The following is a 16,723-nucleotide window of genomic DNA, read 5'->3' as shown; positions in this document are numbered from 1 at the left end:
TAATAGAGTCCTTATGTAATGGGATGATAAATGACAAGCTTGATTACGCGTCCAAGTAATTACTTAACGCTTAAAACTGATTTTTATTGACGGAAAATAAAGTTTAGGGGTACACTTAGTGAGAATGACAACAATTAGGGGTACCATGTATGTTTTAAAAAGTGTAGGGGTACCATGTAGAAAGTCGAAAAATTGAGGGGTACTGATACCCGTCGTGAGGTGTCAAAAATAAATTTATAATCACCAACTACAACTATAGCTAGCGGCAGTCGGGTCGAACCACAGAGAGGCAGACGTAATTTCTAGTTGTTTAAATTCGGTCTAAGGTAACAATAAGGTGGGGGTTTGATTAGATTTGGTCTACAACTAATGAGCAATAAAATAAAGTGAACTAAGCAAACGGATGAAATCAAGTATAAAAAAGAGGTACTAGGATGGTCGGTTCGTTATAGTTTCGGCGGCAGCATACTAAACAGGTCCAAATCGAACACATGTGAGGCGGGAAATAAAGAGGTCCTCTCAGTCCACTCTTAACAAATAGCATCTTTCGATCTCGCTATAAGTCCCTAATATCACTAATACTGACTCTCGTCCTGAAAAGTGACTAATAATCTAAACTTTACCTATCTTTTGATCTCAGCATAGTTTAGTCATTTCAATTGGTGATCTAACAACTTTCCCTATCTTTCGATCTAATGGGTCAGTCATAAATTAAGCATCTTACTGGTCGCATGAATTTGATTCGTTAAATACAACATTAAAATCAATTAAAACGAAAGGTAACCTCACGCGGTCAGTCGATCGACCAGGTATGGCAGTCGATCGACTGACACACGATTTCAGTCCAAATTAATACTACGCCGCCTACGCTATAATTCCCCTACATCCTAGCACAAACTATTTAGCTACTCATACTAAGGATGATAACAACAATAAAACTAATAAAATAGACAGAAGAATTCATGCTTGAAATAATAGAACAGACAATTAACATAAACGATAATTGGCTTGGATTCTAACTAACAATTCTATATCTAACAACGCAATAAAGATGAACTGAAAGTAGAACAGAAGGAATACCGAAAATTGCAGAAGAATAGTAACGGAATGATTAGAAGTATGAATGAAAATCCGATGCAACCAATATTCCAAACCCTAACTATGATATTCTAAAACTGAATGTGAAACTTAGATAAAAATCGGATCAAAACTGGATGCCTGTATCTGATTTTCTAGGTTACGTTATATACCAAACATACGTAACACTTATTATCAAAACCTAAACATAATGGGCTTCAAGTTCCTCGATCTTTTAATTTTCGTCTGGGATAGCAGCTTGGTCGATCGACTAAGCATGGCAAATGATCGATCGCTTGCTTCATGTACAGAGAGCTTCAAAACCCGCAGGTTGGTCGATCGACCGATGGTAGGGGTCGGTCGACTGCTTTAGCTGCTACTTGACTTCTATAATCTTGTGGATTTGTCTTTTGGGCCTTGAATTGCGCACCAAGCTCGTTCCTTAAGCGAATACTTCACGTCAAATGCAATGCAGGATACTCGGTGACGGATTTAGCTCGATTTCCGCTGGATTCTTCACATTTCTGCAATAATGTACAAAAATACGGAAGTAGACGGAAATAGGGAGAAATGTAGCATAAACTACATGAATGAGCTCTGAAATGCGTGTAAAATGGGATGTAAAATATCATATAAAAGACACGCATCAAATTTCTCCAAACCAAACCCTTGCTTGTCCCCAAGCAAGAACTAGGCTCGATCTAATGACCTAATGGAACGAGTTCAATCTCAGAGCAAATTACAACATGTAAAGCCTAAACCATTTTAATGCAATAACCAACAATCACTTAGCAATGCGAATCATGCACACGAGTTATGGAGTCGTTAAAAACATGCTGAACCGTCAACTGTAGAGACTTATCAAATCGGACTCTCACGGGTCGCTCATATCACTCAAATAAGCACAGGTGAAAAATGTAAAGATAGAAAGAATTCATTTGTAGTGACACTCACCTAACTACGACCCATAAGAACATGCCTGCAATATAATATGAAAACAATCTCTACAACCGTACATACGCATTCCAACCAACAAGAGACCATAACACATGCCGAGGTATATATGTGGATATGTGAGGTATGGGTAAGAAGAGGCAAAACATTTATGGAAAAGTGGAGGTACAGGTGATCAAGCTAGTACCAAAATGGAACCATATGGCAACATCCAACTTCTTGCTCAAAAACAAATGAAACGGTGCTATAGCAAGCACAAATCTCACAATCTCCAGGTATAAAGGTAATCAACTAACTCCCCATAAGATATGAATAATACATGGGAGCAAAAATCGCCAAAAGATAAGGATTTGAATTATGCGAATTTGATTTCTTTTTCTTTCTCTCGAACCTCAGTCGATCGACCTATAATGCAAGTCGATCGACCGCTTAAACAGTACAGAACCTCTTTTTTCATTTTCTTTTTGAATCATTTTTTCACTTCTTTTTTTTCTTTTCAACTTTGTTTCTTTCCTTCCTTTATTTTCATTCTTCCAACTAAATCTCAATAAGAGCATTTACAACCAAAAACTAAGTAACAATCCCAAGAACACGGACTACTAGCTTGACAAAGGACAGGCTATATGTAGGATGTAGTAATGGGACAAAAAGGCTATTTTTGGCAGTGTGGGGTTCATGAGCAAAACGAATAAAGGGAAACCTCTACCACATGTGTCAACTAACCACAAACCGAATGCATACAGGTATTAAGCAGATTAAGTTCATATTTATGCACATTTATTTAACATGCCTCATAAGGAGTACTACTCACATCGTAGATAAACTGGTCATAGATGTCACCAGTTATAGGCTCTAAATCTCAGAAATATGATGTAGTTTGCCAATTTTCTAAGTCAAGTCTCAAGTTTCAGCAAATAATTAACGAAAACTCGTAGATATGTGATACCCGTCGTTGTGAGTATCAAAGATAAAATTTATAATTCCTATTAAGACTAACCTAGGCTAGTGGTAACAGGGTCGATCCGCAAGGAGGCAGTTGTAAACTTTAGTTGATTAATGTTCAGTCTGAGGTAACTAATATGGGGGTTGATTTGAATTGGTCTAAAACTAATAACAGGAAAAATAAAATAAACTAAAAGTGTGATTTAAACAGATAAAAGAAAGGCACTAGGATGGTCGGGTCATAATAGCTTCAAGGCAAAAAACTAAGTCGGTCTGAATTAAACACGGTAAGGCGGAAATAAGAGGTCCTCTCGGTCCACTCCTAACAAATAGCATCTCTCGATCTCGCTATAGGTCCCTAATGTCACTAATACTAACTTTCGTCCTGAAAAGTGACTAATGGTCTAAACTATACCTATCTTTCGATCTTAGCACAGTTTAGTCGAATTAATTGATGGTCAAATAACTTTCCCTATCTTTCGATCCAATGGGTCACCACAAAATATGTATCTAACTCGGTCGCATGCATTCGATTTGTTAAATACAAGATTAAAGACAATTAAAACGAGGGATAACCTTACAAGGTCACGATCGACCAACAAGGTCGATCGATCGGGCGACACGGTTCAGGCCGTGTCTAATCTAGTGCCGCCTATGCCATAAATCGCCTACATCCTAGCACTAAAGATTTAGCTACTCATGCTAAAGATGAAGACAACAATGAAACTAATAACAACTACTGAATTCATGCTTTAAAATAAATAACAACGATGATAAAACGATAATTGGCTTTGGGGCACTTAACTATCAAACCTATACTAACAATAAAAGCAAAACAATAAACTCAATACTAGGGCAGAAGAAATACCGAGATTCAAGAGGAAAGATTAAGAACAATGGCAGAATTTCCAATGCTAAAGTTGATAACCCAAAACCCTAACTCGGGAATAAGCTAAATTATTGTGATGTGAAACTTAATGTATTCTCTGATATATTATTCGATCCCAAAACTAGATGCTGGTGTTACGTTATATAGCAATCAACGCAACAACTTATTTCTAAAACCTAAACTTCACGGGCTTTCTAAATCTCGTCTGAAATCGAAATCCGGTCGATCGATCAAGATGCTTTGGTCGATCGATCGCTCCTCAAAGAAAAGAGCTTCGAAACGAGCCTTGGTCGATCGACTGGCAAGGCTGGTCGATCGACTGGCTGAGCTGCTACTTGACTTCTTTTAACTCGTGGACTTGTCTCTTGGGCCTTGGATTGCGCACCAAGCTCGTTCTTTAAGCAATTCCTTTGCGTCATTTGCAATGCAGATTACTCGGGGGCGGATTTGGCTTGATTTCCCGTCGAATTCTTCACATTTCTGCAATAAAGTACAAAAACACGAAAGTAGAGGAAAATAGGGAAATATAGGCATATATTGCACATTTGAGCTCTGAAATGCGTGTAAAAAGAGATGTAAAACATCATATAAATGACACGCATCAAATCTCCCCAAACCAAACCTTGCTTGTCCCCAAGCAAGAACTAGACTCGATCTAATGACCTAATGGAACGAGTTCAATCTCAGAGCGAGATGCACAAGTAAAGCCTAAGCCAATTTAATGCACAACTAACAATCAATCAGTAATGTGAATCATGCAAACGAATTGTAAAGTCGTTAAAAACTGCTGAACCGTCAACTGCAGAGACTTACCAAATTGGACTCTCACGGGTCGCTCAAACCACTCAATTAAGCACAGGTGATATAAATGTAAGATAGAAAGAATTAATTTTGTAGTGACCCTCAGCTAACTACGGCCTATGAGGACATGCCAGCAATAAAATATGAAAACGACCTCTACAACCGTACATATGCATTCCAACCAAACAGATGACCAATGACACATGCCGAGGTAAAAATGGGATATGTGAGGTATGGGTAAGAAGAGGCAAAACATTTTATGGTAAAGTGGAGGTACAGGTGATCAAGCTAGTACCGAAACGGAACCAAAGGACAACATCCAACTCCTTTCTCATAAACAAACGAACGGTGCTATAGCAAGCACAAATCTCACAACCTCCGAACTATCAAATCAATAAAGCTCCCTATGGGATATAAATGAAACATGGGAGCAAAAATCGCCAAAAGATAAGGATTAAACTATGCGAATTGATCTCTTTTCTCGAATCACAGTCGATCGACCAAAGGGAGCAGTCGATCGACCCATTTGAACAGTACAGAACCTCTTTTCTTTTTCGAATCTTTTTTTTTTTTTTTTTCTTTTTGTTTCTTTCTTTCCTTTTTCTTTCATTTCATTTCCCAACTATCGTCTCAACAGAGCATATGCTACCAAAAACTGAGTAACAATCCCGAAAACACAGACTACTAGCTTGACAAGGGACAGGCTATGTGTAGGATGTAGTAAATAGGACAAAAAGGATATTTTTGGCAGTGTGGAGCTTATGGGTAAAATGAGAAAAGGAAACCTCTACCACATGTGTCAACAAACCACAAACCGAATGCATGCAGGTATTAAGTAGATCAAATTCATATTCATGCAAATTAAGGAAACATGTCTCATAAGGAGTACTACTCACATTCCTAAATGAACTGGTCATGAATGTCACCAGTTATAGGCTCTAAAAACTCAGAAATATGATGTAGCTTGCCAATTTTCAAAGTCAAGTCTCAAGTTAAGCAAGAAATGTAACGAAAACTCGTAGATATGCATTTATGATTCTACTAATAACATGTAAGTCAAGCAAGGCTTAGGCAAAACAGGTGCAAATGCAAAATCATCCTTGAAATACTACCGTTCCGACTCGACCTATATGCTAAAGTAAACGTGCATTTTATGGAAATTTTTGAAATTTCTCAATTTTTTTTGAATTTTTTTGATATATCTGAAAATGAAATAAACAATGCAAACCAAAATTTAAACGTGAATGCAAACAAATGAATGAAGTGCGACGCAAAACCCTTCCCCAAACCAAATCGCACAATGTCCCCATTGTGCAAAATCATATAAGGAAAGCAAAGAGAAACGGGAATTTGCGAGAAAAAGGAAATAAAAACACAATGACATAAGGTAAAGACTTGGGAACTCACAAGACTTTAAGCGCAGCAAAGGAAACCTCCCCAAACCAGCGTGAGCTAGGAGGTTTCAATAGCCAGCAGTGCTACCAACAAGAGTGCCTGAAAGACAGAAAACACCACGCATAAGACCGAAGAAAACAATTTTGAAGCGTAAGGATTGTGCACTAATGAGACAAAAGAAGAAATAGATAATTCGACGGAAAATAAAGCGGAGTAGAAAACTCCCTTAGGTCCGCATATCGACCAAACACAGCAGGGGAGAGGTCGTGAACGCATATAGCAAGAAGAAGGGTCGATCGACCTAAAGAGGCGATCGATCGACCAGGTGGTTGTGAATAGCTCTCTGTAACCCGCAATTCATCGATCGACCAATGGTGCCATCGATCGATCAAAACATCTTCTGCAGTGTCTTATTTCTTCGTAATTGCTCAATGATTTGAGCTAATAAGCTCTAAATACCTGCAAATGCACAATAGTACGCGCCCAAAATTGCGCAAAACCCAGAACGAAGTCTAAAACACTTGAAAATTCTAAGCAAACGAAATAAAGGCGAAGTTTTCGCACACAAAAGCAATAGAAAATAGTTCGAAAGCAATAAAATGAAGTTTATAACGAACGTGATCAACTAATAGTTGATCAAAAAGGACCACGTATGGCCCACTTCGTTGGCTTCGCTCACCGGAGGTAGCCTCAATGGTGCTCATATTATCAGTTGCACCTTTCTTGGCTTCGACAGCCGGAGAACTCAGCTGATCAGCTTCGTCATCTCCCCAATCAAGGACTCCCTCGGAATCATCGGAATCCAAATCAGCCCATCTCACCTTGGCTGGCTCATCTTCCACTTCCTCATCAGTCCCATAGCTTAGGCATCCAAGACCTCCTCTTTGAATGATAGGCTTTGTCACACTTTGGAGTATCCAACGGCTCTTCCTTCCCAAACCAGCTCTGCATTATCTAAAATAACAGATTCTTCCTCCTTTTGCTCCCAATCTGGGGCGGAGGGGTTAATACAAAGAGAGTAGTAGGGACAGGCGATTCAGGAAGCACAAAGTACGATCTCTTTTCAGAGACCGTATTACAAGTAACTGGCCACATGGCGTCCTTCTTTTTAGCAGGTTGGGCAAAAATGATAGAGTGTTTCCCAACCTTGAAGGTCAAGGTTCCTAAACCGACGTCAATAATCGCACCAAAGGTGTGCGAAATGGCCTACCCAAAATGATGGGAATATGGTCATCCTCAGGTATATCAAGGACAACAAAGTCAACAGGGAAGAAAAACTTCCCTATCCGGACGGGTATGTCCTCTAGGACTCCTATTGGCTCGACCGCGATCGGTCGACCATCCGAATCACATCTCTGTGATAGCAAACCGGGTCAACTTGAGTTTCTTAGCTAAACTCAAGGGCATGACACTTATACTAGCCCCTAAGTCACACAATGCCTTCTCAATTGAGAAGGTACCTATTTTGCAAGGGACAGAAAAGCTGCCCGGGTCCTCTAACTTAAGGGGCGCAGTGTGAGACAGATAAGAACAAGACTCCTTGGTGAGTGCGACAGTGTGCACTGTTTCAAGTGACCGCTTTTTTGACAACAGTTGTTTCATAAATTTAGTGTATGCGGGTACTTGGTTAACTAACTCAAGGAAGGGGACTTGCACATTCAAACTACGGATAACTTTCTCAAACTTATTGAAAGATACCTGTTCTTTGGTCGGCACAGGTCTCTCCGGATATGGGGCTGTAAGGAGCACCTTAGCCCTCTCTTCTAAGTCGCGTGTGCCGGTATCCTTGGACTTAGGCTGAAAGTCCGTCACTTTCTCTTTGTTGAAGCTAGATCCCTCCTCAGACCGTCTCAAATGAGACCCATTGACCGTCATTGGATCGAACTTCGGATCCGGATCGACCCATCAGACACTCGGGTCCGCCTAAAATCTTCGGATCGTGGTACCCCGAAACAAGTGATCTCGTAGGTTATTTGGCATTAAAGGACGAGATTCTTCAATATCGCGAGCGATATTGGTCGATCGACCAACCTCCTCGATCGATCGATCGGTATGCATACCTTCGAAGCTCCTGGAACCCGTGTTTCGATCGATCGACTAGGTATATCGATCGATCGACCGATTTTTCCGCGACGTCTTTTTCTTTGAATTGTTCGTTGAAGCTTTCTCTTGGCTTGTTTCGCTCATCTTTCTCGACAAAGATCCTCAACCATGGCGGGACCATCAAGGGTGGACCCGCTCCTCAAGGTGATGGCATTTAGGGTCTCCTTTTGTTCGGGTTGAGTGGGTAAGTGTCCGGGAGCTCGAGTGTTGCTTTTACTAGCCAGTTGAGCAATTTGGCTCTCAAGTAACTTCATCCCGGCCTCTCTTGCTTGGGACTCCTTTAGCAACAGATTCTTAAGCTCGGAGAACTCGAGTTTTGTGATTGTTCTTCTTTGCGGCACATAAGGAGGCTTCGGTATTGCTTTGTTGCTTTTGATGAGGCGGCACATATGGTTGTTCTTCGCTGCGGGTGTTGGGTTGGATTTTGAACATTTTGGCTCCTCCAACTCAAGTTCGGATGCGGTGGCTCGTAGTAGGTGTTTGTCCGCCTATAGTGTTGAAAGGCGACAAGATTCAAAGGGGCTAGGGCAATTTTTCGAGACATGGCCCTCAACTCCACACCTTTCACAGACGAAGGGACCGTCTGACACGGCATTAACTTGGTATATCCCACCTTTAGAAGCTCCCTCTAGCTCATACTTGTCAAATCTTGCGGTGAGAGCCTCAAGCGCAGCAACAGAAGAGGATTCAGCAGCTCTCCTCTGGTTTCCCCTTGAATTTCCATACTCGGCCTTGTGGGTAGCTAGATCGTCAATGATCTTCCACCCTTTGGTTGCTCCCAAATTTTCAGCGAATCTTCCATTGGCTGCAGCATCCAAAATGGCCCTCTGATCATCGTACAACCCATTGTAGAAATGATTGCACAAACTCCACTTAGCAAACCCATGGCGCGGTATGGTTCGCACCAACTTCTTGAATCGGACCCATGCCTCATGGAAATTTTCATCTGGCCCTTGCTTAAAACCCGTGATTTGGGCTCTAATAGCGATCGTTCTTGAAGCAGAGAAGTACTTCTTGTAGAACGCCAATGCCAATGTATTCCAATCAGTGATCTCCTGAGCGGCTCGGTCCAGATCTCTATACCATTCCCTTGCAGCATCGCGAAGGGAGAAGATGAACATTGTCTCCTTGATCTCGGTCCTGGGTCACGCCACCGGTGGGGGAATGGAGCAGCGTGAGTCTATGAAGGTCTCCATGTGCTTAGCTGCATCTTCGTTTGCAGCTCCCCCAAACTGATTTCTCTCAACCATAGTGATGTAGGCGGGCTTTGGTTCGAATTTTCTGGCATCTCCTGGTAATTCAAACCCCTTGTATAAGTTCGCGGCTGTCGGCTCAGAAAAACTAGCTATACTTGCTTCCTCGGCCATGACTGAAATTTCTGGGAAAATAACTGGTTACCAAGAGGTGGGTGAAGACTGTTGGTCTTCCTCAAACAGATCGTGCTCGAGATAGCTTGACAGAGTACTCAGCTCTTCCTCTGTCGACAATATCCTTCGTGCTCGTCTCAATCCGCGCAAAGATTTCTCTATCTCAGGGTTCAACGGTACTAGTTCTCCACCCTGTGACCTGCGCATAAGATGAAACTACAACAAGAATATAAGAACAGTTTAAGGAACAAAAGTCCCTTAAACTAAGAAAGACTGAAAATAAAAACAACTAAAATTAGGACTATTGCCTCCCCGGCAACGGCGCCAAAATTTGATACCCGTCGTTGTGAGTATCAAAGATAAAATTTATAATTCCTATTAAGACTAACCTAGGCTAGTGGTAACAGGGGTCGATCCGCAAGGAGGCGCTTGTAAACTTTAGTTGATTAATGTTCGATCCGAGGTAACTAATATGGGGGTTGATTTGAATTGGTCTAAAACTAATAACAGTAAAAATAAAATAAACTAAAAGTGTGATTTAAACAGATAAAAGAAAGGCACTAGGATGGTCGGGTCATAATAGCTTCGGCGGCAGCAAACTAAGTCGGTCTGAATTAAACACAGGTAAGGCGGGAAATAAGAGGTCCTCTCGGTCCACTCCTAACAAATAGCATCTCTCGATCTCGCTATAGGTCCCTAATATCACTAATACTAACTTTCGTTCCGAAAAGTGACTAATGGTCTAAACTATACCTATCTTTCGATCTTAGCACAGTTTAGTCGAATTAATTGATGGTCAAATAACTTTCCCTATCTTTCGATCCAATGGGTCAGTCACAAAATAGGTATCTAACTGGTCGCATGCATTCGATTTGTTAAATACAAGATTAAAGACAATTAAAACGAGGGATAACCTTACAAGGTCGATTCGATCGACCAACAAGGTCGATCGATCGGGCGACACGCGTTCAGCCGTGTCTAATCTAGTGCCGCCTATGCCATAAATCGCCTACATCCTAGCACTAAAGATTTAGCTACTCATGCTAAAGATGAAGACAACAATGAAACTAATAACAACTACTGAATTCATGCTTTAAAATAAATAACAACGATAATAAAACGATAATTGGCTTTGGGGCACTTAACTATCAAACCTATACTAACAATAAAAGCAAAACAATAAACTCAATACTAGGGCAGAAGAAATACCGAGATTCAAGAGGAAAGATTAAGAACAATGGCAGAATTTCCAATGCTAAAGTTGATAACCCAAAACCCTAACTCGGGAATAAGCTAAATTATTGTGATGTGAAACTTAATGTATTCTCTGATATATTATTCGATCCCAAAACTAGATGCTGGTGTTACGTTATATAGCAATCAACGCAACAACTTATTTCTAAAACCTAAACTTCACGGGCTTTCTAAATCTCGTCTGAAATCGAAATCCGGTCGATCGATCAAGATGCTTTGGTCGATCGATCGCTCCTCAAAGAATAAACGAGGAAACCGAGCCTTGGTCGATCGACCGCAAGGCTGGTCGATCGACTGGCTGAGCTGCTACTTGACTTCTTTTAACTCGTGGACTTGTCTCTTGGGCCTTGGATTGCGCACCAAGCTCGTTCTTTAAGCAATTCCTTTGCGTCATTTAAAATGCAGATTACTCGGGCGCGGATTTGGCTTGATTTCCCGTCGAATTTTTCACATTTCTGCAATAAAGTACAAAAACACGAAAGTAGAGGAAAATAGGGAAATATAGGCATATATTGCACATTTGAGCTCTGAAATGCGTGTAAAAAGAGATGTAAAATATCATATAAATGACACGCATCAATATGCATATACGATTCTACTAATAATCATGTCAATTTAACAAGGCTTAGGCAAAAAACAGATGCAAATGCAATATCATCCTTGAAATACTACCGTTTCGACTCAACCTATATGCTAAAATAAACGTGCATTTTATTGAAATTTTTGAAAATTTTCAATTTTTTTTGAATTTTTTGAATATAAGAATGAAATAAACAATGCTAAACAAAATGTAAATGTGAATGCAAGCAAATGATATGCGACGCAAAACCCTTCCCCAAACCAAATCGCACAATGTCCCCATTGTGCAAAATCATGTAATGAAGAAAAGAGAAATGGGAATTTGCGTGAAAGTAAACAAATAAAAATGACGTGAAGTGGAACTCGGGAACTCACAAGACTTTGAGCGCAGCAAAAGGAAACCTCTCCAAACCAGCGTGAGCTAGAAGGTTTCAGTAGCCAGTAGTGCTACTAATAGGTACCTGAAAAGACAAACAGAATACCACGCATAAAATCGAGAAAGACAATAATGAAGCGGTATTATGTGCATAATTGGAAAAAATAGAAGAAATAAATAAAATGACGGAAGATAAAGTGGAGTAGAAAACTCCCTTAAGTCCGCAAATCGACCAAACATAGCAGGAGAGAGGTCGTAAACAAGCAAAATAAAATGCAAAGTCTAAAGCGTATAAAATCCTAAGCAAGCAAAATAAAATGCGAAGTTTCGCGCACACAAAAGCAATAAAAAGTGTCTAACAAAAGCAAATAAAATGTTTTGGAAAACATGCGATCAACTAGTAGTTGATCAAGAACGGCCACGGAATGGCCCACTTCGTCGGCTTCTGGCTACTAGAGGTAGCCTCAACGGTGCTTATCTTATCAGCTGCACCCTTCTTAGCTTCCACGTCCGTATGGCTCAACGGATCAACACTTTCATCATCTCCCCAGTCAATGACTTCTTCAGACTCGTCAAAGTCTAAGTCGGACTCCCTTGCCTTGACCGGTTCGTCATCAACTTCCTCATCAGTGGCATAGCTAAGGCAACCAAGACCTCCTCGTGAAATGATTGGCTTCTTCGCAGCTAGAGTGACTTGCAGCTCTTCCTTCCCCAAACCAGCTCCTGCAATATCAGAAATAGACAAATCTTCCTCCAATTTGCTCCCAATCTGGGGCGGAGGGATTACAACAAGAATAGAGATAGGTAAATCAGGAAGCACAAAGTAAGATTTATTGTCAGAAACCGTATTACAAGTTACAGGCCACATGGGGTCCTTTTTCTTAGCCGGCTGGGCAAAGACAATAGAATGCTTCCCCACTTTGAAGGTCAGGGTCCCAGAACCAACATCAATAACTGCACCAGCAGTGTGCAGAAATGGCCTACCTAGAATGATAGGTATGTGGGCATCCTCAGGCATATCTAGGACGACAAAGTCAACAGGGAAGAAAAACTTCCCTATTTGTACGGGGATTTCTTCTAGGACTCCTATTGGCTGGACCGCAGATCGGTCAGCCATCTGTACTGTCATATCTGTCACTGCGAACCTAGTCAATTTGAGCTTCCTAACAAGGCTCAAGGGCATGACGCTTATACTAGCTCCTAGGTCACATAATGCCTTCTCAATAGAGAAGGTACCTATATTACAAGGAACAGAAAAGCTACCTGGGTCAGCTAGTTTATGGGGCGCAGTGTGAGACAGATAAAAACAAGTTTCCTCGGTCGGTGCGACAAAGATGCACTCGTTTCAAGTGACTTTTTCTTAGACAGGAGTTGTTTCATGAATTTAGTGTAGGCAGACACTTGATTGACCAACTCAAGGAAAGGAACTTGTACATTCAAACTACGAATAACCTTTTCAAATTTATTGAAAGATACCTGTTCCGTCGTCGGCACTAGTCTCTCTGGATATGGGGCTGAGAGAAGTATCTTAGCCCTCTCCTCTAAGTCTCGCATGCCAGCATCCGTGGACTTAGGCTGAAAGTCCACCACCTTCTCCCTATTGAAGCTTGAACCCTCCTCAGACCGTCTCAAATGTGAGCCATTGACCGACATTGGGTCGAACTTTGGAATCGGGACGGACCCATCAGCACTCGGGTCTTGCCCCAATACTTTCGGAGTTGTCGAACCCCGGAACAAATGGTCTCTTAAATTATCGGGCATTGAAGGACGAAATTTCTCAATATCAGCAGGGGCCTCAGTCGATCGACCACCTTCCTCAGTCGATCGACTGAGGTGTACAGTTCCAGAAGCTCCTGTAACCCGCATATCAGTCGATCGACCAGGTATATCAGTCGATCGACTGATGTACCTGGTAGACGCCTTGTTCTTGTTATTTCTCGTTAAAGCTTTCTTTTGACTCGGTTCCGCCTCATTCTTTTCAGGGGCATCCTCGACCATAGCAGGCCCCTCCAGGGTAGACCCACTCCTCAAAGTAATGGCATTCAGGGTCTCTTTCTGGTCAGTTTGAGTCGGTAAGTGTCCGGGAGCTCGAGTGGTACTCTTACTAGCCAATTGAGCGATTTGGCTCTCTAGTAGCTTCATCCCGGCCTCTCTAGCTTGGGACTCCTTCAGCAGCAAGTTCTTAAACTTAGCAAAATCGGAATTCTGGGATTGTTGCTGCTGCGGCACATAGGGAGGTTTTTGGTATTGTTGTTGTTTATGATGAGGGGGCACATAAGCTTGTTGTTGCTGCTGTTGTGGAGGTTGAGTCGGATTCAGGACATTCTGGCTACTCCACCTCAAGTTGGGGTGGACATTCGGCTCATAGTACGTGTTTGTCTGCCTATAGTGTTGAAAGACAGCACAAGACTCAAAGGGGACAGAATAATTTTCTAAGACATGCCCCTCAGCTCCACATCTTCTACGGACATTTAAAGGACCGTCAAACAAATAAGTAACATGGTACATCCCTCCTTTGGAAGCTCCTCCCAACTCATATTTGTCAAACCTTGCGGTGAGAGCTTCTAGTGCGGCACAGAGGAAGATTCAGCAACTCTCCTCTGGTTTCCTCTCGAATTCCCATATTCAGCCTTATGAGTGGCCAAATCATCGATGATCTTCCACCCCTTAGTCTCTCCCATGTTCTCAGTAAATCGGCCATTGGCTGCAGCATCCAAAATAGCCCTCTGATCGTCATACAGCCCATAATAGAACTGGTTGCAAAGACTCCATTTTTCGAACCCATGGTGCGGTAAGGTTCGCACCAGTTTCTTGAAACGGACCCATGCTTCATGAAAGTTCTCATCAGGCCCTTGTTTAAAGCTCGTGATCTGAGCTCTAATGGCATTCGTCTTCGAGGCAGAGAAGTACTTTTTGTAGAATGCCAGGGCTAAGGAATTCCAGTCGGTGATCCCATGGGCGGCTCGGTCCAGATCTCTATACCACTCTCTTGCAGCGTCACGAAGAGAGAAAATGAACATGGTCTCCTTGATCTGATATTGGGTCACACTGGCCGGCAGGGGTATAGAGCAGCAATAATCAATAAAAATCTCCATGTGCTTGGCTGCATCTTCATTTGCAGCTCCCCCGAACTGGTTTCTCTCAACCAGGTTAATATAGGAAGGCTTTGGCTCGAATTTTCTCGCCTCCCTAGGTAGTTCGAATCCTTTGTAGAGATTCGCACCGTAGGCTCGAGTGACTAGCAATGGTTGCTTCTTCAGCCATGACTGGGATTTCTGGAGAAGTAACCGTCTCAGCTGAAGAAGTAGAGGCAGGAGATGTAGGTGGATCTCCTTCGAACATGGCGTTCTCGTAATAGCATGACAGAGTACTCAGCTCTTCCTATGTCGGTAATACCCTTTGTGATCGTCTCAACTCGCGCAAGGATTTCTCGATCTCAGGATTTAATGGTACTAGTTCACCACCCTGTGACCTGCGCATAAGAAGAAACTACAAAAAGAATATAAGAAAAGTTTAAGGAACGGAAGTCCCTTAAACTAAAGAAAGACTGAATAAAAACAACTAAAAATTAGAACAATTGCCTCCCCGGCAACGGCGCCAAAATTTGATACCCGTCGTGAGGTGTCAAAAATAAATTTATAATCTTCAACTACAACTATAGCTAGCGGCAGTCGGGTCGAACCACAGAGAGGCAGACGTAATCTCTAGTTGTTTAAATTCGGTCTAAGGTAACAATAAGGTGGGGGTTTTATTGGATTTGGTCTACAACTAATGAGCAATAAAATAAACTGAACTAAGCAAACAGATGAAATCAAGTATAAAAAAAGAGGTACTAGGATGGTCGGTTCGTTATAGTTTCGGCGGCAGCATACTAAACAGGTCCAAATCGAACACATGTGAGGCGGGAAATAAAGAGGTCCTCTCAGTCCACTCTTAACAAATAGCATCTTTCGATCTCGCTATAAGTCCCTAATATCACTAATTTAAAAGGTAAAACTTTTAATAGAATGAAAACAATATTGTTATTAATATTAAGTGATGAACAATTTTAATTGCCCATGCATAAGAATAAGAATGAAATGAGAAACGGGCCACGATCTACTTAAGAATATGACGGTCCCTTGGGAAGAGAAGGATGCCTCCTTGAAAAGAAATGAACAACTTATTGACCATGTACGAAACTATTTTTTTTTTTTTTTTTTAACAACTAAAGATAAAGTTAATCTTAATGACACTAGAATCATAGTAACATACACACTACACAGTTGTGAAATTCTATCACTAAAGAAGTTAGGGCATGTTTGAATTCTAAACTAAAGATAAAGTTAATCTTATTGACACTAGAATCATAGTAAAATACACACTACACAGTTGTGAAATTCTATCACTAAAGAAGTTAGGGTATGTTTGACCTCGCTTTAGAAAACTGTTTTTGTTTTTAGAAATGAGTTTTTTAGTGTTTGTTTGGCCTAGTTTGTAAAAGTGTTTTTGAACTCAAAAATACTTTTTGGCCAAACACATCATTTTCCAAAAGTTAAACAAAAAATTACCAAAAGCTAAAAATCCATATTTTTGCCCATAGAAATAGAAGCAGCAATTCGTTACTTCTGCTTTTGAAAAACACTTTTGAAAAATTAAGCTTGACATTTTTAAGAATCGAGGCCAAACAGGCTCTTAGTAAGCTATTTCTTGATAAAACTGTTGGTGTCTGGCGTAACATTTTAAAAACAACTTCTCAACAAGACTTTTTACATAAGCGGATGAAAAATGAAATTTTTTGTTGAAAAGTATATCAAAATGGGTCTCGATTTGTAGAGAATGAAAAAAATATGAATTAACAAGTATTATTTTTTTTTTGACATGTTTACAACATACAATTTGTCATTTATGCATTAAAAATATTTAAAATAAAAGTAAAAGCTAGAAGCACCAAATGGTGCTTCTATTTCTAGCTCTCAAAATTGACTTTTGGGTTTAAAAGAAGTT

General features: G+C 40.9%; 1 non-coding gene across 1 annotated transcript; it reads left to right on the top strand.

Moving 5' to 3' along the window:
- The first annotated feature begins 14,515 nt into the window (after window positions 1–14,515).
- Window positions 14,516–14,622, top strand: LOC141635996 (small nucleolar RNA R71). Its single transcript, XR_012540642.1, has one exon. It is a non-coding gene; the product is annotated as a small nucleolar RNA R71 (small nucleolar RNA).
- The last annotated feature ends 2,101 nt before the right edge of the window (window positions 14,623–16,723 follow it).

This window comes from Silene latifolia, chromosome Y, assembly GCF_048544455.1.
Source record: "Silene latifolia isolate original U9 population chromosome Y, ASM4854445v1, whole genome shotgun sequence".
Lineage (NCBI taxonomy): Eukaryota > Viridiplantae > Streptophyta > Magnoliopsida > Caryophyllales > Caryophyllaceae > Silene > Silene latifolia.
Note: the sequence above shows the minus strand (reverse complement) of the source record. Positions and strands in the feature narration are given on the sequence as shown.